Genomic DNA, 27,783 nt, shown 5'->3' on the forward strand with positions numbered 1-27,783 from the left:
AGAAGAATAAGATCAATTAAAAGATTATTGCCAGCCAGGCACGGTGGTGCGCTCTCGCAATCCTAGTACTTGGGAGACTGAGACAGGAGGATCACAGATTTGAGGCCAGCCTCAGCAATTTCGTGGTTTAGCCTCTTAGCAATTTAGAACATATTTAAAAATAAAAGAGCTTGAGATGTAGCTCAGAGGCAGAATGTCTTGGGTTCAATCCTTAGTAACAAAACAAAACAAACAAAATTATTGCAATAATGTCAGGGAATATGATTATGATCTGAAGGAGCATGAAAACAGTGCAAGTCATGATGTGAGACTGAATTAAATATATATTTTGAATGTAGATTTAATAGGAGGTACTAACAAATGGTGGATTTTAAGAAAATGATAGAAGGTAAGTGTTTCAGTCCCACTTAGTGGAAATCCAGGTGCTATAGGAACTGAAAATCACACAAGTTATGAATATAATGTTACACATGATAATTAGGTACGAAGGGAAATATTGATGTTGAGTGCGTGGTAGCCTGCTTCCATCTTTACCATGGTACCTAATGATCTTGACAATGTTTCCCACGATCCTGACTGCCGTGCATCATGAGAGATCCTTAACCAGAACCACCTGGCTAAGTCGTTCCTGGATTCTTGACCCAAAGGAATTACGTGAGATAATGCATATTTAAATTTTGGCCATTTATGACGGAGCATGCCTGCGATCCCAGTACTTGTGAGGCTGAGACACAAGGATCACCGTTTGAAGGCAGCCTGGACAACTTAGCAAGATCTTCGGCAACCTGGTGATGCCCTATTTCAAAATAGAAAGAATGAAAGAGGAGGAAGAATGAAAAGAGAAAAGAAAGTTTAGAGTTTTAGCTCAGAGGTTGAATGCCCCTGGGTTCAGTCCTCAGTATCCCTCCCCCTCCCCCCCCCAAAAAAAAGAAAAAAAACATACTTTAAGATACTAATTTCTGGAATAATGTTTTATGCAGGGGAATATCTGGGGTATGTATTTTGGTGCAGGCATGGAGTCTACCATGATAAAAATCTAAAGTATAGATAAGCTTTAAAACTAGATAGTGAGTAGAAGGTAGATGTATTTTGAGGAGATGACAGGGAAAGAACATGGAAGAGACTGTTCGCAGGATCCCGATGAACTTTAAGGAAGCATCAGATGAGAACTTCAAGCAAAATGGGAAGATGTCATTGGAAACTGGAAGAAAAAGGATCCTTATTATCCAGATTTTGAAAGTTTAGAATACTGTCACTTGTGGTAATGTGGAAACGAGGAAAATCCAGGGTGAACTGAGGATCTAGTGATGGAGATTTCTAAGCAGTGCTTGAGAGTGTCTCCTGGTTTCTTCTTGATATTTATAGGACAACGCAGTATGCCTCGGGAAGGCTTGTTAAATAGAATTCAGGCCTGCTGGTTGTGAACATTTCCAACCTCTCCAGTTGGCAGACATTGTTAAAATTTAGGAACAGCTTTGGGGCAAGGATCAAGTCCATCTCACTGTTCATAAAAAATGGTACAAGGAAGAAGCCGAGTGAGGCTGTAAAATTCTTTATAAAGAGCTCAGAAAATGCAAAACAATACCTAAGATACCCATTTTGTTAAATAATAAAAATGCGAAGCTTAGAGGGCTGTCCCTCAGCGATACCAGTGAAAGCTCAAGGGACAGGATTTTCTCATGGAGATTTTGTCTAATGGAGTGAGGCTCTCCAAATATCTGTATGTACAAAAGGGTTTGAAATAATTAGAGTGGAAAACACTGCTAACATGTACTGAAAGGATAGAAAACTATGAAATGAAGATTTTGGTCTCTAAAATGAGAAACATGAACTCAAGTGGTCCAAACAAGAGCACAGCTGGGAGAGCCAAGGGCTATGCAAAATAACCCTAGAGCTAGCCCGGCGCGGTGGCGCACGCTTGTCATCCCAGCATTCAGGAGGCTGAGACCAGAGGATCGCGGTTCGCGGACAGCCTCGGCTACTTAGTGAGGCCTCTGCAACTCAGTGAGACCCAGTTTCAAAATAAAGAATAAAAAAACAGGGCAGGGGGTGTAGCTCAGAGGGAGAATGCCCCTGGTTTCCATCCCCAGTACTGTAAATAATAATAATAATAGTAAGCCTAGAGCATAAGCAGGATTTAAACCCAGTCAAGGAACTTCTAACATTTGCCCAGTTAAATTTCAAAAATTTTTTGAACCACTGTGCCCACTGCCTCCCTCTCCATTTTGAATAGGAATGCCTGTGGTGGTGAACCTAGACATGCCTGTCCTCTTCCATGCTGGCTGTATGAAGAGTACGTCGTATTTCTATTAACTTGCTAGGTCTGTAGACCAAGAGGAATTATTCATAATAAGCTCTACTTAAGGAACTCTACTAGAGGAGTCTCTAGTAGGACATGAGGAGTCCCATCTGTACTAGGACATGATTGAGACGAGGAGATTCTCTGTGCTAATGTTGGAATGGTATTAAACTTTGGAGGACCTAGGGGAGAATGAGTGTATTTTTCATATGGAAGAGACATAAATTGTGGTGGCCAGAGGTAGGACTGTGGTGGCAAGCTTCCAAAATGAGAGTTAGTGATTTATCTTTCTTATAGCACTTAGGTATGCTAAATAGGGCTGAGCAGTGTAACCAGCACCCTGGTGCAGAAATGACAGTGTGTGACTCCCGAGGTTAAATTATACGACATGATGACTTTTCCCTTGCTCTTCCTGGGATCACTCAGTCTGGGGAAAATCAGCTACCATGCTGTAAGTGACCCTACTGAAAGTTCCACGTGGGGAAAATCTAAGGCTCCCCACCAACAGGCAGTATGCTGGGTTAGTCATGTGAGTAAGCAATTGTGTAGATGCACCCGCCAACCCAATTGGATGTTCAGATGACTGCAGCCCCAGCCAGCAGATTCACTGAAGCCTCGTGAGCGGCCTGGAGTGAGAACTGCCTACCTAAAACATGTCTGCGGACTTCACTCACGGATACCAGAAAATAATACATGCTCTTAAATGGCTAAGTTTTAAGGTAATTCGTTCTGCAGCAATAACTATTACTGAATGGCAAAGGATATTCCCACAAATTATTAGTTAAATAATTTTTTAAAAACTGACAAATAGCCAGGCATGGTGATGCACAACTGTAATCCCAGTACTTGGGAGGCTGAGACAGGAGGATCACAGGTTCAAGAGCAGTCTCAACATTGAAACAAAACTCTGTTTCTAAATAAATAAATAAGTAAATAAATAACAATAGATAAATAGATAATAAGGCTGTGGGTATAGCTCAGAGGTAAAGTGCTCCTGGGTTCAATCTCCAGTACCAAAAGAAAAGAAAAGAAAGAAAAAAAAAAGATTCCTTGAGCCAGGCACAATGATGCATGCCTTTAATCTTAGTACTCAAGACTAACCTTGGCAATTTAGTGAGACGCTGTTTCAAAATAAAAAATAAATTAGGACTGGGGATGTAGCTCAGAGGTAGAATGTCCCTAAGGTCAATTCCCAATACCAGAAAGACACACAAATAAACAATAAAACAAAGAGTGACCCCAACCCAGGGAGGCAGCATAACCATGTGTTAATGAACCGCCTTACTGTTATTCTACCCTTTCTCCTGTAGTGTTTGTGTAATACTTTTTGAGAAGTGAATCTTCTCCCCATTGTGGTTGGTCAACTTTTTTTCTATTATTGACAGTTTTTACACAAGTTTTTCAGCTTCACAACTTTTTATTGGTAATGCCATGTATGGATTCAGGATTTTAGTTAGATCTGGGAAACTTTCTATCAAATTTACTTGATTTATGAGCTGTCAGATTTCAGCATATATTTTCTTATGTAGTGACTAAGAGTAACCACTATTTGAATTGATGATACTCATTAACCATTTTTGAGTCAATATGTTTATTGTAGTGGGATTATTCTGAATTTATGTTATCCTAATCAATGGCAGTATTTTGTGTCAAATCAGTCTGAAACTTACATCTTTTCCTGATTTATTCGTATGATTCACTTCTCTTCACTATTTGGACTCTTAAACAATCCAACAGACTATTCATTACTTCTACTCAAAATTTATCTCTTCATTTTAATGAATGACTGCTTTTGGCAAACTCTGGAAAAACTGTTTCACTTCTCAATGTCAGAATAATTTTTATTGATTTCATCACTCATCTTTATCACTTTCCTTCTTGTTTTATTAATTTTTATCTGAAATTTTCTCTGTCCTTTAATAAATAAATTTAATGATGACAAAAGAGGTATTTTTCAAATTCAGCAAAATCGGGAATCTGCGAGTTTTTACTTTTTTTACTGAAATTTTCTGTGATGGTTAGTTTCACGCATGAACTTGACTGGGTTATGGGGTACTCAGAGAGGAGCTGGTGGAACATTATTTATAATGGAAGAGCATTGAACAAAATGGAACAGAAAAGGGTATTTCTCTCTCTCTCTCTCTCTTTCTCTCTCTCTCTCTCTCTCTCTCTCTCTCTCTCTCTCTCTCTCTCTCCCTCCCTCCCTCCCTCCCTCTCTCTCTCTCTGTATTGGGACATTCTACCTCTGAGTTACACCCCTAGCATCATTCATTATTTTCTAATTTTATTTGGAGTCAGGATCTTACTAGGTTGCTGAGGCTTGCCTCAAACTTGTCATCCTTCTGTCTCAGCCTCCCAAGTAATGACTGGTAATACAGGCATGTGCAACCATGTAATACAGGCATGTGCAACCATGTAATACGGGCATGTGCAACCATGTAATACAGGCATGTGCAACCACACCCAGCTCTTTCTGTCTTAAACTGAGATATCCATCTTTTCCTTCTTTTAGATATGGAAGCTCCCAGTTCTCAGACTTTTGGATTCTGAGACTTCATCCAGCACCACATCTCCTGTTTATTCCAGACAAGGAGTTACACCTTTGGACTCCAACTGAATTGCATGCCACTGGCTTCTCTGGATCTCCAACTTGAAGGTATTGTGGGACTTCTTGACCTCCATAATTGCATGAGCTAATTCCCATAGTAAGTGTATCTTTTTAACCAATAATGTATTTTTGGTCTGTTTCTCCAGAGAACCTTACTAAAACACTTTCCAACTCATATTTTCAAGTCTGTTTCTCAACAGCAAAATAGATTGTATCTTAATTAACCTTACAAAACGGTATGACTAAGTGAATACAATGCTAAACCCATACTTAAAGGCTTAGAAGAGCCCATGAAAGTAAGAAGCCATAGGACTTTTAATAAAGTCTAATGCTCCACACAAAATCCACCTCTGGTTTTGAAAAATTATGTATTGGGTGAAATCCTTTCTAATATGCAGAAGAGTATAGAAAGCTTGGGAAAAATACTAGTTTATTTTTGACGTGTCTAATTTGAGATATCAATATAACTTGTACAAATGATTATACTTTCAAATATTAAAGAGTCCACTATTTTAAAAAGGTATGAGTTGAGACTGTTTCAGATTAAACTGAGATGTATACTTACTCCGCTTACTGAACAATCAAGTAGAGATAGTAAAGTAAGCAATTGCTTGTGGAAGATGGAGTTTAGAAGAGAGTTCTGGCCTGAAGATATAAAATTGAGAAAGGACATTAATATTTAAGTGCTACTTAATGTCTTACAACTAAATGAAGTCACCAAGAGAAGGAATGTAGATAGAATATACAAGAGTACTGAGATCTGAACTCTGGAAATGAAACATGTGAAAGGTCAGCAAAAGGAGGATTACCAGATAAGGAGAGCCAGCTGAGATAAAAGGACCCGAGAACATGGTATTTATGGAGCTATGTCAAGGCAAGGGTTTAAGAGGAACTGATCAATTAAGCCAAATGCTGTTAAACCTAGAGAAATGAGAACTAAGGAATTACTTTTGGACAGAACCAACTATATGATTTTGTAAGGCCAGTAAAAAACAAATGTGAGGCTGTTGGTTTACAAGTTATTAACAATGTCAGAATGGCAATAGCAGAGCATTAATCAAGCAACCATGGGGATCTTCTAAGCATAGGGCCCCGTTTACCTGTGTAACATACAAAAATACTAAGAACCTGTTATTATTATTATAATTATAAAAAAGAAGAAAATAACCATTATTATTATTATCAATATTGGGAGTTGAACCCAGGGCATTCTACCTCTGAGCTAGATCCCTCAGTCTTATTTTTTTTTATTTTGAAAAACAGTGTCTCTCTAAGTTCCTTATGGCCTAGCTTAGTTGCTTAGGCTGGCCTCAAACCTATGATCCTCCTATTTCAGTACTGGGATTACAAGTGTGTACTCCCATGACCAAGTTGTATTAAAAAAATGTTTTTGTCATAAGGATCAAACCCAGGGGCACTTTACCGCTATGGTACAACCCCAGCTCTTTTTGTTTTTTATTCTGAGACAGGGTCTCATTATGTTGCTGAAGCTATCCTTGAACTCATGATCCTTCTGCCTCTGCCTACTGAGTAGCTGAAATTATAAGGTGTGCAATGCTATGCCTGGCTATATTTTATTATTATTATTATTATTATTATTATTGTTGTTGTTGTTGTTGTGGTGGTGGTGGTGGTGGTACTAGAGATGGAACCCAGGGGCATTGTATCTCTGAGCTACACTCCCAGCCCTATTTTGTAGTCTTTTTTATTTTTGAAATAGGGTCTCACTGAGTTGTGAAGGGCCTTGCTAAGCAGCTGAGGCTGTCTGCGAACCGCGATCCTTTGGTCTCAGCCTCCTGAATACTGGGATTACAAGTGTGTGTCACCATGCCCAGCTGCCTGGCTATATTTTTAAAAAAAATCAGAGAAATGGGATAGTGACCAAAGACCATAATGAGATTGAGGGAATGTTTATTTAAGATCATAGCAAAGAGAGAAAGATCATAGAAAGAGAGCGAGGGAATAATAGAATATTTGTTTACTCATTAGAATGATCCATTAGAGGGGGAAATTTGGATGATTTCGGGTAGTAGGGTAATTGCGGGGTGATGTCCTTTAGGAGGCAATGGGATGGGATTCAGGATACACCTGAAAAGATGGACAGACATTTCAGGAAGAAAGGCAAAATGCATCACAGAGGCTGCAGGGAGGCTGCTAAGTTTGGAAGTGGAATCATGAGGAAGGTTTCTGATTGCTTCTGTTTGCTCAGAGAAATAAGAAACCATACAACCAGCTGAGAGCAAGGAAGGTGAAAGGAGTTGCACTGGAGATTTGTAGAGAAGAAGGTGCCTTTGTTTACCACTGTCTGGCCTATTTTAGCATAGCACCTGGTACATCTTAGGTATAATAACGCATGAAGGGTCATCAGATTCTTTTCTTTACACTCTCTTTTCTTTCCTTTTCTTTGGACTCTGTTCCTGTTTTCATCTTGTCACGCCATCACCCTGTTTTGCTGGCTTCATTGCTCCCCTCTCTTCACTATTTCCCTCCTGCCAACTGTCCCCCACACTGTATACCTACATTTCTTGATAAAGAAGGCCAAATGAAGCCGGTTGTGCTGGCACAAGCTTGTAATCCTAGTACTTGGGAGGCTGAGACAGGAGGATCACAGGTTCATGGCCAGCTGCAGCTACTTAGTGAGGCCCTACACAACTTAGTGAGACCCTGTTTCAAAATAAAGGATAAAAAAGCTGGGCGTGGTGATGTGCACTTGTAATCCCAGTACTTGGGAGGCTGAGACAGGAGGATCACGCAGGTTTGAAGCCAGACTCAGCTACTTAGTGAGGCTCTCAGCAACTTAGTGAGACCCTGATTCCAAATAAAATATAAAAAAAAGGTCGGGGGTATAGCCTGGAGATAGAAGATCCCTGGGTTCTATCCCCAGTACCACACACACACAAAAGAAAAGAAATAAATAAAAAAGATAAAGGAAGGAAGGAAGGAAGAAAGGAAAAATTATAGGGCTGGGGGTATAGCTCAGAGGTAGAATGCCCCTGCATTCAATCCCTAATACTGCAAAAAAATGTCAAATGAATAAATAAATGAACAAATCAATGGTTATGCAAACACAGACATTTTGCAAATACAAACACAATATATATATTTTTTTTACATAGGAAAGCTAAACATAATGTGAAATGGGCATCTCAAGCTCAGATTTAGAGACCTCTCAAATATAAATGTCATGTACCTTGACAGAGAGAAAGCATTAAAAAGCGAAATGCTGTCAATCTTGGCCTTATGTCAGAGTAACTTTTGTTCTAGAAAAACAAAAATAAATGATAAGAATAAGTTGTTACACGTTCTTCTTCTGAAAATAAGCTGAAACATTTAACCCAAAGACTTAACAAAAGTGTGATTATTTTCTAACAGTAAAACAAATGTAAGTCTATTGTAAGATATTTGAGACATATAGAAAAGTACAAAAGATAAAACAACACTTCCACCTAGAGCTATTATTAATGTCCATTTTTATATAGTTATATATTTTAAATTGAGCTCATACTCTTATTAGGCTATGTTTATTCACTTACAAAGCAAGTGTTCTGTTGTTAAATATTCTCAAACATTCGCTATATGGCTGCAGTGTGTTCTATCATATGATGGTACATGATGTCATATGTGTGTCATAATTCAAGCATTTTTTTATTATTGGTCATTTATATTAAGATTTTCTTTTTGGATGACCTAAACCCACCATGGGACTAAAGTAGAGCCGTGCTCAATTTTTCCATCATGTGCCAATTTGATGAGTTGAGAGGAGTGGAATCCAGCAGGCAGTTATCAACTTTTCCCCCTTTGCCCTTGATCTTTGTCTTATCACTTTATATCCTCTCTCTGAAATAAAGTTTATACCTTCCCTTCTGAAGAATAATTCTAGCGAAGTAGGAAGCAGTCCACATGTTTTAAAACATCTGAGCTCTGGAGCAGACATTTTTTGCTACTCTTCTTTTTTAAAAAAAATCCTTTAAGATAACACCGCAGGAACAAAATACTTGAAAGAAAAATACTGCTATAAAAGCAACACAATCTTTTTTAGATAACACTGCTAGACCTCTTTTGAATTTGGACTCTACTTGTAGTTTACATTTTGTTGTAGCTGCATTTATTAAGATCCCATGAAGATGGATGGAATATAGGGTACTGAGAGGAGCACCCCCTACATTCCCTGTCTCCATTCCATTTGCAGGTGACTTGGAAATCCCCAAATTACAGAGAATGAGAAAAATCTTTGTATATGGAGTTTGTAGATTCCCCAAACACCTGTTTTAAAAGGCATGCTACTCTGATGATGAATCACCTAAGTTTTAAAAAATGATTCATCATTAATCATTACAAAATTTGTCTTAACAATTCATAAACTCAAAACAATGCTATTTTATCAGGTCTAGACTTGTTAAAACTATATTACTCTGGTTAAGTTTGAAAATAAAGGAAATTGAAAAAGTTTAGTCCTAAAAATGTCAGAACTCCCATTCCTTCATTGCTCTATCCAGTCATAGCCATCAAGGGACATATTTTAGTAGAGAAAAACTTGATAATTTTTTCCCAAAGGCAAATAAAATTTTTAGGTTCTGGTCCATGGTTCCTCATAGAGTATTACATGAAGGAAAACATTTTTCTTTCTTTCTATATGCTTAACACTCAACACAACACGTCTGTGATCAAATATATGGTCTCTTTTTCCACACCAAGCAATTCTCTGACACTAGCCGGAGTGTCTTACAATTCAATTCAATTCTGACACGGATTGAGTTAGTAAAGACTCCACAAGTTAAGTGTTCAGTCTCATAAGGTTCCCTACCTACTTCAGAAGCTAACCACAAGTAGCAGGTTCCTAGGTTACCTATAGCTTTAATCTGACTTGGCAAAAATTGGAGGTTTCCACAACTCCTGTTTCAGGTTCAGTTTGAAAGAGCAGCTCACAAAACTCCGGGGGAACAAATTGCTTACTGTTGCGGGTTTATTAATATTTTTAAACAAATATAAATGAACATCCAGACAAAGAAATACATAGGGCAATGTTTGGAAGGGTCCTGAGCATGGGAACTTCTGACTGTTGAGTCAGGGTGCCACAGCCATGCTCCCAACATGTGGATTTGCCATGTTCACCAGTCTGGAGGCTGCCCTGAATCACATTCTCTGTAGATTTTTATGGATTCTTCATGAACAGTTACTAAATGAATTTCCAGCCCCTCTTCCCATTCGAGAGAATGGAGAGAGGAAGTGAAAATTCCAAGATTCTAATTATGACTTAATATTTCTGGTGATCAACTCTCATCCAGGAACCCACCAAGATGCCTCCTTAGAGTAAAAGATTTTCCTACCATTCAGGAATATATAAGGGCTTTAGGAGCTCTATGCCTGGAACTAGGGGCAAAGCCTGATATATTATTTCAGAAGCATGCACTGAACTCCTTACAGAACTATGTGTTGTATATTAAATATGGGAATCCAGGTTCTTGAAATTTCATGTCACCTGGGTATGTTTTCCAGTATTCTTAACTTACATGTGTGCATCACAGATGAGGAAAGTGTGGCCAGCATGGCTCATTAATAAAAACAAGGTCACATCTGTGCTCAAAGAAAGCTTTGAAGAAAACTAATAGCTCCCACATTTCCAATCTGTTGTTAAATCAGTGAGGAGATATATTTGTGTTTTCCAGGGGTGGTATATTTCAGCTCAGATCTTTCACTCCTGCCTGGGGCTTTTCCCAATCAGTATTCCACCAGGACTTTTAATTTTAATGCCAATAGGTTAGCATGTTTTTCCTGATGTCCTTTAGAAGCATGCTACAAACAGGGGAAGCTGCATGATGAGAATTGGCGAAGGCATGGGGCTCCATTGACTTTGGAACTTCTCTAAAATAGCTGTACAACTTAGTAGGGCAAATAACTTTACCTCTTAGAGCTTTAAAATCTCCCCTCCCAGGGGCATTCTCCCTCTGAGCCACATCCCTAGCACTATTTTTTATTATTCATTTTGAAACAGGGTCGCACTGAGTTGCAAAGGGCCTCACTAAGTAGCCGAGGCTGTCCTCAAACTGCAATCCTCCTATCTCAGCCTCCCAATTGCTGGAATTACAAGTGTGCACCACCACGCCACCAGACTCAATATTTGGTAAGACTTTCAGCAACTTAGTGAGACTCTGTTTTAAAAACAACAACAAAATGGGCTGGGAGTATAGCATAGAGATAGACTGTTCCTGGGTTCAATTCCTAGTAACACACACACACACACACACACACACACACACACACACCAAATAAAGTGGAGATATCTTAATTCCTATGTCTGAGGATTTTGTAATATTTAATGAATTCACTTTGCATCATGCCTCACATAAACAAAAGCACTCTATATTCTAAAGAAATCTGAATACTGCTCTGGGGGAAACATCAGATTGTAGATCCATTTCTCTGTTGTTCTGTGAATGAATCTGTGAAGGTTACTTTGGCGTTTTCTCTCCTATGAGTGGACAGAGTACTTAGTTCCAGTATTAGCATGATAGGAGTGAGATCTATAAATTATTTGTCAAGGAGCCTAAATGACACTATAATTTTTAAACAGTACTTCAACATTAACCCAAGGGAAAAATAGTAATGGGTAGCACATCTTTCTCATGCTTCCATTTCATTAAGCATGAAACTAGAAATATAAGAAATTCTAAGAGAAATTACTCACTCATATTACTAAGCTCCTCCCCTATGGCATTTAATCACTTCTTGAATAGTTCCATGGAGTTGCTTTTTAAAGTGTGACTTTATGTTTCTGAAAGCATTTTCAATATCTGTGACTGGAAAGTATAGGAGGTTACATCAAATTTATGCCTGCTCTTGGGTTTAGAACATGTGCTTTGCACACAAAAACTAACATACAATGAAACAAATAACAGGTCCCAGATCAGAGAAAACTCAACCACTTTATCACTACACCTTGTTGCTAGTTGCCTTGGGCCCTGGATAATTTCTCTTCAGGGAGAAAATGTTAGAGCTGCAAGACATAGGATTAATTACTTTAACCTACTTCTATTTACGAATGTACAATTCCTGTGGATCAGTCTCAACCCTACTGCTTCTGAATAACAAAACAGCATAATTTAGGCTCACCCACTAAGGTCCTGTCCTCATTACTGCAAACTAGACCCAGAACAATCGCTTTCTTCATGATGGCCTTTTCCCAGCCACTATGGCATGATTTCAAGAGCATATTGAGACAGTTTTCCCTAACTGCCAAGAGATGATGATGATGATGATGATTATGATTTATTAGTGGTACTGGGGTTCCTGGAAGCCCTTCTACCTCCGGGATGTGCTCCCAGACCTATTTTTTATATATTTTTATTTGGAAACAGGATCTCTTAAGCCAGTGTGGCTGGCTTAGAACCTGCAGGATCCTCCTGTCTCTGCCTCCCAAGCAAGGGGATTACAAGCGTGCGCCACCACGCCCGACTACCAAGAGATCATATATTATGAATTTAAAGTTTAGATCAACAAGAGCATGGAGTATAGTAGAGGAGTGGAATCCTAGGCTATCCAGCTACTAAAGATATAAATTAGTAGTTATATGAAGGCAACAGCAAATTCATTCCTTAGTCAAGAAAAATTCAGTTTGTGCTCATTTTCATGAGTTTGGATCATGAATATTCTTCTAAAGACCCATGTACTAAAGGACTGGCTTCCAGGGTGGTATTACTGGGAGGTAGTGGAAATTTAAGAGGCAGAACCGAACGGGAGGTTTCAGATCTTTGGGGGCATGCCCTTAAAGAGGCTTATGGGAATAGATATGTGTGCATATGTTGGGGGTGAGGGTGGTACGTGGTCTCAGTTTCATAAGGAGTGGCTGGAGAGTTTACTTCTCCATTTCTGGAGATGTGTTTAATTAGAAGCCTAGATCCTTTTTTCAGGCTAGAGTATCACAATGTTGAGTTCTTTATATCTTATGCTTTGTATGCTAGTATGGGGAAATGTGTTATCAGATATAAACAAAAAGAAATTGAATTGGCCTGGAGGCCAATCCTTTAGCACATGGGTCTTTAGGAGAATATTCAAGATCTAAACTATAGCATCATGTAAGATGAGAGCAAACTGAATTTTTAACCTTGCTAATTTCCAACTGTGTAGAAGCAGGGTCTCAGCGTCACAATCTGCAAATGTTCCTCAGTTATTTTGAAGAGTCCATGGAGGAATGCTACACATATGCCTACAAATTAGTCTATCAGTTACTCCCATGAGTGAGGTCTTTCTCTCCTTCTCTCATTTATCTATATTTTTCTCCTTCAAATGTCCTGGAGAAGCCAGGCATGGTGGTACATGTTTGTAATCCCAGCACTTGGGAGGCTGAAATGGGAGGATTGTATGTTCAAGGACAGCTACAGCAGCGTATCGAGGCCCTCTGAAATATAGTGAGAACTTGTTTCAAAATAAAGAATAAAAAAATAAGGCTGGGTATATAGCTCAGAGGTAGAATGTCCCTAGCATCACAGGGGAAAAAAAAGCACTTTTTTCTTTTTGTACTGAGGATTGAACCCAGAGAAATTTTATCTCAGAGCAACACACCCAGCCCTATTTTATTTTATTTTATTTTTTATTTTGAAACAAGGTCTCCTGCTATGTTGCTGAGAATCTCAGTAAGTTGCCAAGGCTATTTTAGAACCTGGGACACTTCTCTCTCAGTCTCCCAAGTACTGAGATTACAAGCATGCACCACCATGCCTATTTAAGTTCCTCTTTATATAGGAATATCAAGGCCAGTCCAAAGGACCGAGTGTAAATAGAGTTCATTCCATCCCTTCAGGTCTTCCACTCTAGTCCCCCTCAGATCCCTTTTCCCACCCAGAACCTTTTCTTTCCTCACACAATTACAAAAAAGTGCCCACACATATAATTTGGAAACATTCCTTGGGTTTTGGTCAAAAGTGAGCCAGTGTATGTACATACATGTCTGGGTAGGTGTGGGTGAGGTTTTGATGGGGTGTGAAGTAGAAGTGAATATGCCGATGCTATAGTTCATTTTATGTTGCCATAACAGAACATCTAAGCAGGATAATTTATAAAGAAATAACTTTATTTTAGGTCAAGTTTCTGGAGGTCCAAGAACATGGTGCCAGCCTCTGAGGAGGGTAGAAGGGTAAGCTGGTCAATGAGCAAGAGTTAAGGAAGCCAAACTTGCTCTACAACAGCCTACTCGCATGGTAACTATCCCACTCCTGCAGGATCTATATTAATCCCTTGTTAAGGATGGTGATCCCATAACCTATATACCTGTTAAAGGTCTTATCATCTCTCAACACTATTACATTGGGGACCAAGCATCAACATGAGTTTTAGTGGGGACAAAGCATATTTAAAGCATAGCAGCCAGTGAGCAGATACCACATATTTCTTGCCTGGGTCATTCCAAATGACCAGGCTGAAATGGATAACTCACAGACCTCCGTTGAGCAGGGAAACTGAATCCATACATTTGGATAAAACAGGCTCACGAGGGAAAAGTGAAGTGGGTCAAGAAACAAGGGCATTTCCATATTCCTTTGGTTTGTTGCCTAATATAGCACATACGTCCTTCTGTGACTTTCTCTTGTACCCTCCCAAATACTAAAAATCATTTTTGTTGCATTGAAAGATATAGGCGACATTAACATTGATATGTCAGAGATGTTTGAAGATTTGAAAGCTTCTAATAGCTTCTAGGTTTTCTGGACAAGGAGAGTGAAGCCTCAAGATCTTCATCAATATTAAATTATACTCTAGAAACTAGATGAGGTCTATGTACTCAGAGGCACAAAGTAGGCACTCAATTAATATGCGCCCAATTGGAGTGGCACCTGATATATAATCTATATATTGATATTCCTCTAGTATGTTAACAATTTATGAGCTGTGTGTAGTGATGGACACTTGTAATCCCAGCATTTGGGAGGCTGAGACAGGAGGATCATGGTTCGCAGCCAGCCTTAGCTACTTAGTAAGGCCCTCTGCAATTCAGTGAGAGCCTGTTTCAGAGTAAAGAATGAAAAATAGGGGGTCCCGGCCGAACTGTGCATAGCACGCCAGACCCCTGGAGAAACCAGGCCCAGTAAGACGCTGGGTTCTGGGCGGGGGTCGCGGGCTGGGCACGCCAGATGGGGCCCGGGTCGCGGGACTCTGGGCCCCAGGCAGAACTGCGAGTAGCACGCCAGACCCCTGGAGAAAGCAGGCCCAGTAAGACGCTGGGTTCTGGGCAGGGGTCGCGCGCGGCGCACAAAACCCGGGGCCCGGGTCGCGGGACCCTGGGCCCCGGGCCGAACTGCGCGTAACACGCCAGACCCCTGGAGAAACCAGGCCCAGTAAGATGCTGGGTTCTGGGTGGGGGTCGCGGGCTGGGCACGCCAGATGGGGCCCGGGTCGCGGGACTCTGGGCCCCAGGCAGAACTGCGAGTAGCACGCCAGACCCCTGGAGAAAGCAGGCCCAGTAAGACGCTGGGTTCTGGGCGGGGGTCGCGGGCTGGGCACGCCAGATGGGGCCCGGGTCACAGGACTCTGGGTCCCGGCCGAACTGGGAGTAGCACGCCAGACCCCTGGAGAAACCGGGCCCAGAACAGAAAAAGATAAAGAAAAATATCGGAGAGGTGGTAAGAAAGCCGTTATGGATGCCAGGACACTGGAGATGCAGACAAAACTTATCTAAATGCACTGGAACTTATGGAAAAATTCGCTGTGAAAGAGGACTGCTATTTCTCTATATTGTTAAGAATCTCAGACATCACATATAAGGAGAGAGTTTAGCGGAGACCAAGGAGAAATGCGGTGTTGAAAGAGTTCTTCGCGATGGTGGTGGAGACTTGTATTCAGGAGAAGCAGAAACCGGATCTTACCAACTTTATTTTTTTGGAGAAATTACACCAAATGTCGAATGCTACCATCACGCATGCTTAGGAACACTGGACAACATTCAGAGTGGAAAAAGAGCCTGGGAAGGATTTGAAACGGTGGAGGCAGTGGCAATGCCAGTGGCCAATATTCGGGGGAGGCAGAGATCTGATACATTACAACTGGAACCTTTGAAATAATAACCACAGAGACAGTGATCGGAACCTGCTGAGGGGTTAGGCGGGCGCCGGGGCCAGTGGCCGACATCGGAGCTTGCTGTGAGGCAAGGCCACTACTGAGGCCTCCGTGGCCGGGATTGGAACCTGCAGAGGGGTTAGACCGATGCTGGGGCCAGCGAGGCCGGCATTGGAGCCTGCCATGATGCAAGGCTTGTGCTAGGGCCTCCGAGGTCGGGTCCGGAACTTGCTGAGGGGTTAGGCCGGTGCTGGGGTCAGCGAGACCGGCATCGGAGCCTGCCGTGAGGCAAGGCCAGTGTTGGGGCCCCCGAGGACGGGACCGGAGCCTACTGAGGGGTTAGGCCGGTGCTGGGGCCAGCGAGGCTGGCATCAGAGCCTGCCATGAGGCAAGGCCGGTACTTGGGCCTCCGAGGCCAGGATAAGAGCCTGCCGAGGGGTTAGGCCGGTGCTGGGGCCAGCGAGGCCGGCATCGGAGCCTGCCTTGAGGCATGACCAGTGCTGGGGCCTCCGTGGCCGGGATCGGAGCCTGCCGAGGGGTTAGGCCGGTGCTGGGGCCAGCGAGGCCGGCATCGGAGCCTGCCTTGAGGCAAGGCCGGTACTTGGGCCTCTGAGGCCAGGACAAGAGCCTGCCGAGGGGTTAGGCCGGTGCTGGGGCCAGCGAGGCCGGCATTGGAGCCTGCCGTGAGGCAAGGCCGGTACTGGGGCCTCCGAGGCCAGGACAAGAGCCTGCCGAGGGGTTAGGCCGGTGCTGGGGCCAGCGAGGCCGGCATTGGAGCCTGCCGTGAGGCAAGGCAGGTACTGGGGCCTCCGAAGCCAGGATAAGAGCCTGCCGAGGGGTTAGGCCGGTGCTGGGGCCAGCGAGGCCGGCAGCGGAGCCTGCCTTGATGCATGACCAGTGCTGGAGCCTCCAAATCCGGGATCGGAGCCTGCCAAGGGGTTAGGCCGGTGCTGGGGCCAGCGAGGCCGGCATCGGAGCCTGCCGTGAGGCAAGGCCGGTACTGGGGCCTCCGAGGCCAGGATAAGAGCCTGCCGAGGGGTTAGGCCGGTGCTGGTGCCAGTGAGGCCGGCATCGGAGCCTGCCTTGAGGCAAGGCCGGTACTGGGGCCCTGAGGCCAGGATAAGAGCCTGCCGAGGGGTTAGGCCGGTGCTGGGGCCAGCGAGGCTGGCATCAGAGCCTGCCATGAGGCAAGGCCGGTACTTGGGCCTCCGAGGCCAGGATAAGAGCCTGCCGAGGGGTTAGGCCGGTGCTGGGGCCAGCGAGGCCGGCATCGGAGCCTGCCTTGAGGCAAGGCCGGTACTGGGGCCTCCGAGGCCAGGACAAGAGCCTGCCGAGGGGTTAGGCCGGTGCTGGGGCCAGCGAGGCCGGCATCGGAGCCTGCCGTGAGGCAAGGCCGGTACTGGGGCCTCCGAGGCCAGGATAAGAGCCTGTCAAGGGGTTAGGCCGGTGCTGGGGCCAGTGAGGCCGGCATCGGAGCCTTCCCTGAGGCATTACCAGTGTTGGGGCCTCCGAGGCCAGGATTGGAATCCTGCCAAGGAGTTAGACCGGTGCAGGGGCCAATGGCCAGCATCGGAGCCTGGCGTGAGGCAAGTTCACTCCTGCGGCCTCCAAGGTCGGGACCAAAGCCAGCTTAGGGGTTTGACCGGTTCAGGGGCCAGCGAGACCAGAACTGGGTCCTCCCATGAGGCAAGGCTGCTGCTTGAGCCAGCGAGGTCTGGATCAGTCCACTGAGTAGCCAGGCCACTACTGGGACCATCAAGAGTGGGATTGGTACTTGCAACGCAGCATGCACAGAGAAATATCGCAGAAAATACAAATCAGACGCTTCTCTTAATCAGCAATAACTAGGAGGAAAAGGGCAACAGGAAGAGGTTGAGCTATAGAAAGGGCCCTATAGTGAAGCAACTAATGTGACCAATCAGAGGGTATGTAATACTGGAGGACGGAGCCTCTTTAAAACGCAGGAGGTACATAAACAAATGTATCAAAGTAAATCACCAAAGAAGTGTGGGATGGAGGGAGGGGGAGGGAATGGGACGGGGGCTGGAGGAGGGCTAATTGGATGATGTGTGCTTGTATATCCTCTCAAGTCTTGTACTCCAATGTGATTGATATATGACTACAATGCACCAATTTAAAAAATAAATTAATTAAAAAAAAAAGAATAAAAAATAGGGCTAGAGGTGTAGCTCGGAGGAAGAATGTCCCTGGGTTCCATCCCCAGAACCACACACACACACACACACACACACACACACACACACACAAGAGTTCAGGGCATGAGTACTGTGAAGACATTCGTTGTACTTATTTCAGCTTAATAACTGGAAATGTTAAAATCATAGACTTTCTCAAGGCAATATCACAGACATGTTGATTGAATACAGAAGACTGTTGTTTTCTATGAGTATAATTTAGGGGTTCCGAGTTGGCCTTGTGCTGAAGCCCGAAAACAAGATCATATTATAATGTCTCCTTCAGCCAAGGATATGGGTGCTGAAGAATACTAAGACAATCACTTTCCAAATGATTTTAAGACTGACTGATGTTCTAAATAGTTTTAATATGTAGACGAGAAGCTGGACAGAATGGTGATCCCTGTCTGTGGCATCAAATCAAATCAATCAGAAGTGCAGAATATCACTATTTACAATATAGTCAATTCCATGTAAACAATGCAGCTGAGTGGGGAAAAATAAGCAAGGATATGTGTAGTGATACTCAGAGGCTAACAAAAAATTAACAGAGCCAGACCCCAAATAGAATGATCATGGACCAAGAATAACTAGATGTGTGAGAGTGGAATAAAGGCTTTCAAATACTGAAACCTCTATCAAAGTTCAGGGCAAGATGATTGAATCCAATGAATTAATACTCACTGAAAAAGAAAATGAAGTCATGAGCACTGAACCAGAAATACTTGAAAAATCAAGATTTCACTAAAACTGTCTCCTGAATAGGAGAGAACCAGTGTTTCAGACTTTCTGGAAAAAAAGACAAACCTTAAAAAGAAGAGGGGGGAATATGGCCAAGCCATGACGGGAGACAGGAACACAGCAAAGAGTACGTTAAAGGGAACAGCTGAGGAATGGTTGCTATCGATTTGCTTTTCATGCCTAATCCTACTGTTGATACATAAACAAACCTTAGAGAACCATACATTTGTGGGATAAAATGCTGTAAGAGTTGGCTAGGTGGAATGGACAGAATGATCTATCATTCCATTTAGGAGAGAAAAGAACTTGGCAAAAGCAACATGAGAGACAAAGGGTGCATTGCAAAAATGTTTTCCATAAATAAATCTAACAAAAGCAAAAAAGATCACTGGGCCAGTGCTTGAACTTAAGTCAAAGGTAGTGCTGATATTAAGAGAGAAGGTTGAATTAATGCTCTAAGATGACATATGAGGGGCTGGGTGACTGGAGCCCTTAAGAGTCAAATGAAATTCATATGAATTGAGTGGTGGAACAATGTCCCAGGCCCTTTGCCTAGAGTAGCTCATTTTACTTTTGACCCTACCTGTGTGGCATGGTGGTTAAGTGACCTGCTCAAGGTCACAAAGATAGTGGCAGATCTGGCACTCGATCCAAATCCATCTGACTTTAGTAAAGTCTTTATTGATGTCATGAAATTATGAGAAGTCTACAAAGCATAAAATAAATACCCCCCTTTATTTGGTGCTGGTGATTGGACCCAGGAGCAATGTACCTCTGAGCTACACCTCTGACCTCTTTTATTTTTAATTTTGAAACAGGGTATACCACCTTGCAAAGATAATATAATCCTTGCAGGATATCCAGTGGAGTGGAGTCAGTGGAAGGTTTTCATTTCTCAGCTTCACAATCCCAGTGTCATTAACAACAAAAGGAGAAGCCAGGCCTGGTGGCACACTCCTACAATCTCAGTACTTGTGAAGATGCGCCAGGAAGGTTGGTGGGTTGAAGGCCAGCTTCAGCAATTTAGTGAGATTCTTAGCAATTTAGCAAGACCCTATTCCAAAATAAAAAATATAATAGGGCTTAAAATATAACTCAGAGTTAGAATACCCCCTAGGAATTCAATCCCCCAAAATACACACACACACACACACACACACACACAAACACACACACACACACAGAACAAGAAGAGGGTTAGGAGCGATGTGCTTTCAATTTTTTCAGAGTAATTCACTCTAATTTGATATTTTGGGAAATAGTTAACAAAAATTAATTTGATAAAGAAATGTTTTTTCTACTCTTTGAATTTATATTAATTATCCTTTATGCAAATGAGATTATGAGTTTTCAAATTATCTCCTGGATGAAAAGGCATCTTAGTTGTGTAGAGCTGACATATATGACTCACTTCCCCTTTCATTCACCTCTCACATTCCAAGAGCATCATAACTGGCTTCACTGACTCTAGTCCAGACCCTCTGAGTTCTACCCTTCATACTGCTGCCAGAATAAACTTTGTAAAACGCAAATCTGACAATGTCAGTTCTTTGCTTAGAACTTGTCAATGACACAACATTGTTGGAGCTTGCTTTCCAGACTTATCTCAAGCTGTTCCCTGAAGCACTCTTCACTTTAACGCTACTAAATTACTCCCTGTTCCCAAAGGGAGGAAGCTGTGCTGCTTTTGTGTATGTGATTCTCCATGTTCACGATGTCTTTTCCTGACTTTTTTTTTTTATAACCTGACAGTTCCAGTTCCATCTTGCCATTAGCTCAAATGACATATCCTCAGTGAATAACATTCCAGAGCCCCTCAGCCAGAGTCATCATGTATTTTTGTACATTTTTTCAAGTAATATTTCTATAATCTGTATATATCTGAATATATATGTATATGTATAGGTACATACACACATCATATATACACACATAATCATGGTGGTGATCCCCTACCCCGCTAAAAATCTGCCACTCATTAGGGAATATATTGTAGAACTATTGAACTCTTAGTCAGCCCCTTACTTTTGATGCCAGAGAACTAGCATTCTTTCATTTAACAACTTTTTAATTAGGTAACTATGAAGTGACAAATACTATGCTAGCTGTTGGAAGACAATAGTGAAAAAGTAGACATGGTTATTTTCTTCGGTACATTCATGTTGGTAAGACAGACAAAAAAACAACAACTGAACAAACAAAATAAAACAAACAACCACCAATAAACCCCATAGCAGTTACTATGTTAACCAGCAGTTTACAATAAAGACATTTTATGACAAGTGTTATAAAGCAAACAAATGAGGTACCACAATAGTGCATCATTTTTGAAATCTGTTTTTGTTGTGTTCAGATGCAAATACATTATCTTTCTTTTCATCACTAAAGTACATCTTCTAAGTCTCTTATATTCCAGGTGGAATCATGTGACTAGCCCTTGCTAATGGCATATGGCCAGAGGCAAAGTCTGTTATGGCTCAGCTGAGCTGGACAAGAACAGATGAACCTTGTTCTATTAGTTGACTTTTGCATCCTTGTGACCAAAATACCTGATGAGAACCGCTTAGAGAAGGAAAAGTTTATCTTGGCTTATGGTTTCAGAAGTTCAGTCCATGGATGGTTAGCTTCAAGGAAAAAGCATCAGGGTAGCAGGGCATGGAAGAGAAATAGCTGCTTAACTCATGGTAGCTGGGAGTAGAAAGATAAAAAGGGGGCATGGGACAGAGACAGTCCCAAGGCCATGTTCTCAGTGACCCATCTCCTCCAGGCACTCTCTGAACCTTGCTGTATTGCAGATCACCCTTTAACACATGAGCTTTTGGAGAAGCCTTCCATATGTAAACCATAACCCCCGTATTATTCTCTATGTTCCACTGTCACCCAGAAGCAGAGGAGCCAATGGAAGTCTATGATCTGCTAGGAGACAGCAAATCACATCACATCACGGGAGGAACCTAGACTCCTGAATGGCTTTGTGGAGGCTTCCCACTGATTAACTCACTGGACAATGAAGTGAATAGTGCATAGATGTTTTGAATTCTTTGCTATAACACTTAGACTGCTTTGACACAGAGTGAGTATAGTTTCCCATGACCACGGTTAATATAAAGACTTGAGACAGGCATGAGTATCTCCCCAAAGCAGTTTTTCTCTCTTAGAGGTTGTCAGAAAGAATCTGAATCCCCACAATCAATGTGGAGGTTTTTCAGCTCTCCTCATCACACCCTTGTTGCTAAGGATGCTAATTTGACAGACGTGATATTAACACCCTGCCCACTAAAAGAACCCTGATCTGTCCCAGAGAAAAGCTTCATGGTTAGGGAAGCCAAATTTCCAGGTATAATTGTCCTTCTGATGTATAGTTAGCTAATTATTGTTATAGACACTTTTTATAGTGCTTTAATCATGCTCATAACCACTGCATGTAGCATGTGTCAATTGGAACCTTGAAGCAACACAAGATGAAAGACTTGACCTCTGTCTTGGCGTGATGACCCATTTGAACACAAACTGCTCCAACAGGAACTAGAAAGTATAGAAAGATATATTCTACCTGTCAATTAATTAAGCCCATGCTTTTTCAGCAGTCTTGGTTCATGACATCCAGGCTAATTTGGTCAAGCATTACCAATTATAGAGAAACATTTGCTGAGGCTGGAGCAGAGATAATGTGGTTGCTTCCAAGTTGAGCCACATGTTCTCGAAATAACGAACCAAGACTATTGCCTCTAACCCTCTTTACCTAGTTTGGGTCCTTTCTGCTGGATGGGAAATTAAGGATAATAATTTCATTAAGTACCCATGTGCCTACTGGAACATGTTACGAACATATGGTGAATTTAATAAATGTAATGAGTATTGTTCAGTTCGGTATTTGAGAATATGGATTGGTGTGATATAGGCTTAAAATGAATAGAGAGGCCACATGGGCTATTCCTGCGAAAGAGGCCCAAATGGAATCAAGGCTTTCAAACTGGTATTTTAATTGAGAATAAAATATTTACAAATTCCATTAAAATTTTGAAAATCGTTGGGCATGGTGGCACATACCTGTAATTCTAGTACTTGGGAAGCTGAAACAAAAGGATCACAGGTTCACAACCAGCCTTAGCAACTTAGCGAGACCCTATTTCAAAATAAAAAAAATAAAACAGGACTGGGGCTGTAGCTCATCAGTAGAATGTCCTTGGGTTTAATGCCCGGTACTAAACAGCAACAATAACAACAACAATAAAATTGTGGATATTAATAACATATCCTTCAAAAATGAACTTCCTCCCTTTCTTCTTTTAACCCCCATGACCTATTCTCAGTACCCACAAATATTTGCTTGGATAGTTTTAGCAAATAGGCTAAGCAGGAGGATTTTGAAGCATACATGCAAAATTATAGCAATTTCATTATTTCAAATATTTCAAATCAATGCCAGAAAAGGAAATAGACATGTCAGTAATTATGATACAGTAAGATTTTGTTGATAAGTAAATTGTCTTCTTTCACGAAAGGTAAACTTGTCATCTTTGATCTTGAACAAAATCACAGATGTGATTAGAAACCTCAGAGAATAAGTGGAATTATTTAAATTAGATTCCATAACTCTATATTTCATAATTATAAGAAACTGCTTATTCAAAATTATGTGTAATGGCATGATTGTGGAATTTCCTTGCTAATAAGGATAAAATACTAATAAAAAATCCATTTTTCATCAGTTCGATGGTGCTTATCATATAACCAATCTCAGTGGCATTATTTCATTAATACTAATTGAAAGGGGAACAAACTTTTCCAGTTCAAGTTTAAATTATGTGGGAGAGTTCAAAAATAACAGCTGTTGAAAAAACTGTTCTTCTGTGTATCACTAGTATATGAAAGAGTTTAACAACTTTTTCATTGGCTGGTCCTGTATATATCAGGAATATAGAACATTTCTTGTGTACCACGCGAATCCTCTGCTTCATCTCCCACCCAGTCAAATTTGGGTGACCAAGAAGACTTTGACCAGCTTTAATGCAGGAGCCACCTGACAGTGCCTGGTCTTTGGCCAACCGCAAATATGTCTTGCTCCTGGCCCAGGAGCTTCTGTGATTCCTTGGTGAGGGATGCTCCAAGAAGGCATTTGACATTCAAGCAGGAGAAACCTGGAACTAGGGTGGAGAAAGTTCATGGCCTGTAGGGCAATCTTTGGCCAATGGAGAACAGATGGTTAGAGGCTTTTCCTCTCCTATTGGTGGATAGTCCTGGCTTCTATTACATGAAGTAGACTAGATGTGCCGACATGATTGAGCATCCATAGTGGTGGATCACACAATTACAAATCTTGGAATTGGTTCTCTGTCCTTTGTTTCATTTCCCTGGACCCTCATTTCTGCCCCTTCCATCATGTTCCCAAATGAACTACATTCATGAGACCTTACATTTTAGGTTATGTTTGGGGGCCAACCTAGGCTAAGGTATACGCATACTACATACCTTCTTTTACTTTTGTGTGGCACTGGGGATTGAATCCAGGGGCATTTTGCCTCAAACCTATGCCCCTCAGCCTTATTTAAATTGTAATTTTGAAAGAAATTCTCACTAAATTGCTGAGGGTCTGGCTAAGTTGCTGAAGCTGTCCCTGAACTTGTGATCCTCCTGTCTCAGTCCTCCAAGTACTAGGATTGTGGGTATGTACCACTATGCTTGGCTGCTAGATACCTTTCATTGCAGAAAAGCAACTCACCGTCAAAACAAGGAAGGTCTAAGCCAGTTCTAGTGGCACATTCCTATAGTCCTAGTACTTGGGAGGCCAAGACAGGATCACAGGATGGAGACCAACATCAGCAACTTAGTGAGAACTCAAGCAGGATACCAGAGAGACTTCAGATAACGTAGGAGAAACCCCAGTGGAGAAATGGTGGTATTCTAGGGGAGGATGGTGGTGGAAAGAATGGAGAATTAATGAAAGGATGGAGAATTAAGTGTTTTCATTGGTGTTATATACATATGTGGCAATACAAATGCCAATCTCAGTACCCTCTATGGGGAATGGGGAGGGAGTCAGAGGAAAGTTCACCAAGTGATGCGTGCATGTATGTCACTATCACTCTGAACTGTGCTAAGATGAATGGAAGGGGAGAGGGAGAGGGAGAGGGAGAGGGAGAGGGAGAGGGAGAGGAGAGAGAGAGAGAGAGAGAGAGAGAGAGAGAGAGAGAGAGAGAGAGAAGCTGAATCAGATGGCTGAGTAAGGTAGCTTTCTAGCTTTGGTGCTAGCCTACATAGGCTGGTGGCATTTTAACTCCATGCAATAATGACTGTGATACTTGAGTTTGGCAAATTTGACATAAAGCAGAGGCAGGAAAAAATTACCTCACAGTGAAGAAAAAACATGTTTAGTGGGGAAGATATCTTTGGAATTTTGATAATCACCCAGGTTGCCTATCTTATGAGAACGACTTGGTTCTGGAATAAGAAATTAAACTCCATTCAACTGTTAAACAATTGCTTTTCAAATATTATAGACAGTGAAGTTATTCTATGCTTATGACGCCTCTAGGACACTGATCTCAATTCTGCATGTTTGATAGTGTGCTTCCAGGACCCTGTGTGCTTAATGAGAAAGAATCCACAATCAATTAACCCGTTATTTTTCCATTCATGATTTAGGGATTTGCAGGTTTTCGTTTGAGGGATTTTATCCTCACCAAAATCTGTACAATTCACAGAAACTTTAATATAAGTTTGATATCTTACAAACTCCGGTAGATTCATCATCACAAAGATCCAAGTAGGATATGTCTTCTAAACAAAGGTATTTTGCCCCAAATGGGATCATCTTCAAGGGTGATATATTATTCTCTACTTTGAAGTTTTTTTCCAAGGTTTAGTCCAAAGGTTATAGCTCTTCAAAAGAGCTATAGAGTTACCAACTGAACTTTAGTGTAAAGCTGTGTGTGTGTGTGTGTGTGTGTGTGTGTGTGTGTGTGTGTATGATTTTTGTTAGCTTTTAGGCCAATTATGTTATTAAATTGATTTACCTACTAGAACACTGAAAATTTAGACAAACTATTTTGTATTTGTTACCTTGTGACACAAATATACTTTAAAGCCCAGTGAGATATCACAAAATTCAACCCACCATTAGCTACAGCAAAGTTATAGTATCTCTATCCATCTTAGCCTTTATCACTTGGATCAAATAGAATAAAAGTGCCATAACCTAGACCCTATAGTGCTATATTTATTTTAGTTACTGCGCATAAATCATCTTCATTGCTAATTTAAAATACTGAGAAAATTTGCAGTGTGGATGAATATTCTAGAATTCTTGAGTGACTACTTTTTACCCCTCAAGAGGAGTCGGGATAGGCTGATCTAAAGGTTTTCTCATATTTTCAAATATTGCCAATGATTTTAACATAAGTTCCTCTTGGGGTGGCAGGGGTCTTTCTCTGCAAGATGCATGGCATGTTTATTACCTTTTGTGTGTGCTTTTTCCCCCCTGCTAGACATGTCTACACTGCAAGAGACATAAGATCCTGGGTATTTGAAAATTAAAGAACAGCAGCGAAGGGCCAGATGCTGTAGTTGTAAAAGTTGCAGAAGTATCATAAACACCAGGTGTGCCATGCACACTATTATCATATGGTTCCAACATCTGTTCGTTCTTGTCCAGGCTTCCCACAGACAGTATTTATTAAAATCAAATATGCACTAGCTCTCACTTATGTGCCTTGAGCAGGAAGTACCACAGTGGCCTTATTATGGTGTGTAAGTGAGCCGATAAAAATTGATTTTTATCAGTAAACGTACAATTATCCTTACAAGCCAATATAGTCTCGTCTGGCTTTGGTGTGCCTTCAACTCGCTAATTATTCTGTGGTTTCCATTAGAATGGGACCAATACCAACTTTTTTCACTAATTTCAAATAATTGCAGAATGAAAGAAGAGGCCAATTGAGCTTTGTGGGGAGCTTGTATTAGAAACTATTATCTAAAGAAATGCCATTTTCTTTTTTTTTTGTGATACTGAGGATGGCTTTCAACCTCTGAGCTACACCCTCAGCTCTATTTTTAATTTTTTATTTTGAAACAGGGTTTCACTGAGTTGGAAAGGGCCTCAAAAAGTATTAGCTGAAGCTGGCCTTGAACCTAGATCCTCCTGTCTCAGCCTTCCAAATGCTGGGATTGCAAGCATGTGCCACCACGCCAGGCTTAAGAAATGCCATTTTCAACTGGAGGACATATTAGAAACTATAAATGAATGTAAGCAATGAAATACGCTATATAACTATACATTTCATAAATCCAGAAGAAAGTATGTTGAAAGTATTTACCATGAAGAAATACAGTGTTTGTGGACATAGGTATGTTTAATCTCACTTAAATATTACAAAATATACACATTTCTTGAAGCATTATATTATTATGTGTCAGTAAACAATAATACTTTTAAAAGATAGGCAGGTTTGAAAAAAAATTTTTATGGTACTAGGGATGGAACCCAGGGGCATTCTTACTCTGAGCTATACCCCAGCCCTATTTTTTTTTTTAATTTTGAAACAGGGTCTCAGTGAGTAGCAAAGGGCCTCACTAAGTAGCTGAGGCTGTCTGTAAACCGTGACCCTCCTGCCTCAGCCTCCCAAATGCTGAGATTACAAGTGTGCACCACCATGCCCGGCTCTGGAGAAAACATTTTTTTTTTTTTGGTGGTACTAGGGGTGGAACCCAGAGGCTTTCTACCTCCGGACTATACTCCCAGACCTATTTCATATTTTATTTGGAAACAGGGTCTTACTAAGTTGCTGAGAGCCTCACTGAGGCTGGCTTTGAACCTGTGCGATCCTCCTGTCTCAGCCTCCCAAGCCTCGGATTACAAGCGTGCGCCACCACGCCTGGCCCTGGAGAAAACATGT

This window comes from Muscardinus avellanarius, assembly GCF_963383645.1.
Source record: "Muscardinus avellanarius genome assembly, chromosome: X".
Classification (NCBI taxonomy): domain Eukaryota; kingdom Metazoa; phylum Chordata; class Mammalia; order Rodentia; family Gliridae; genus Muscardinus; species Muscardinus avellanarius.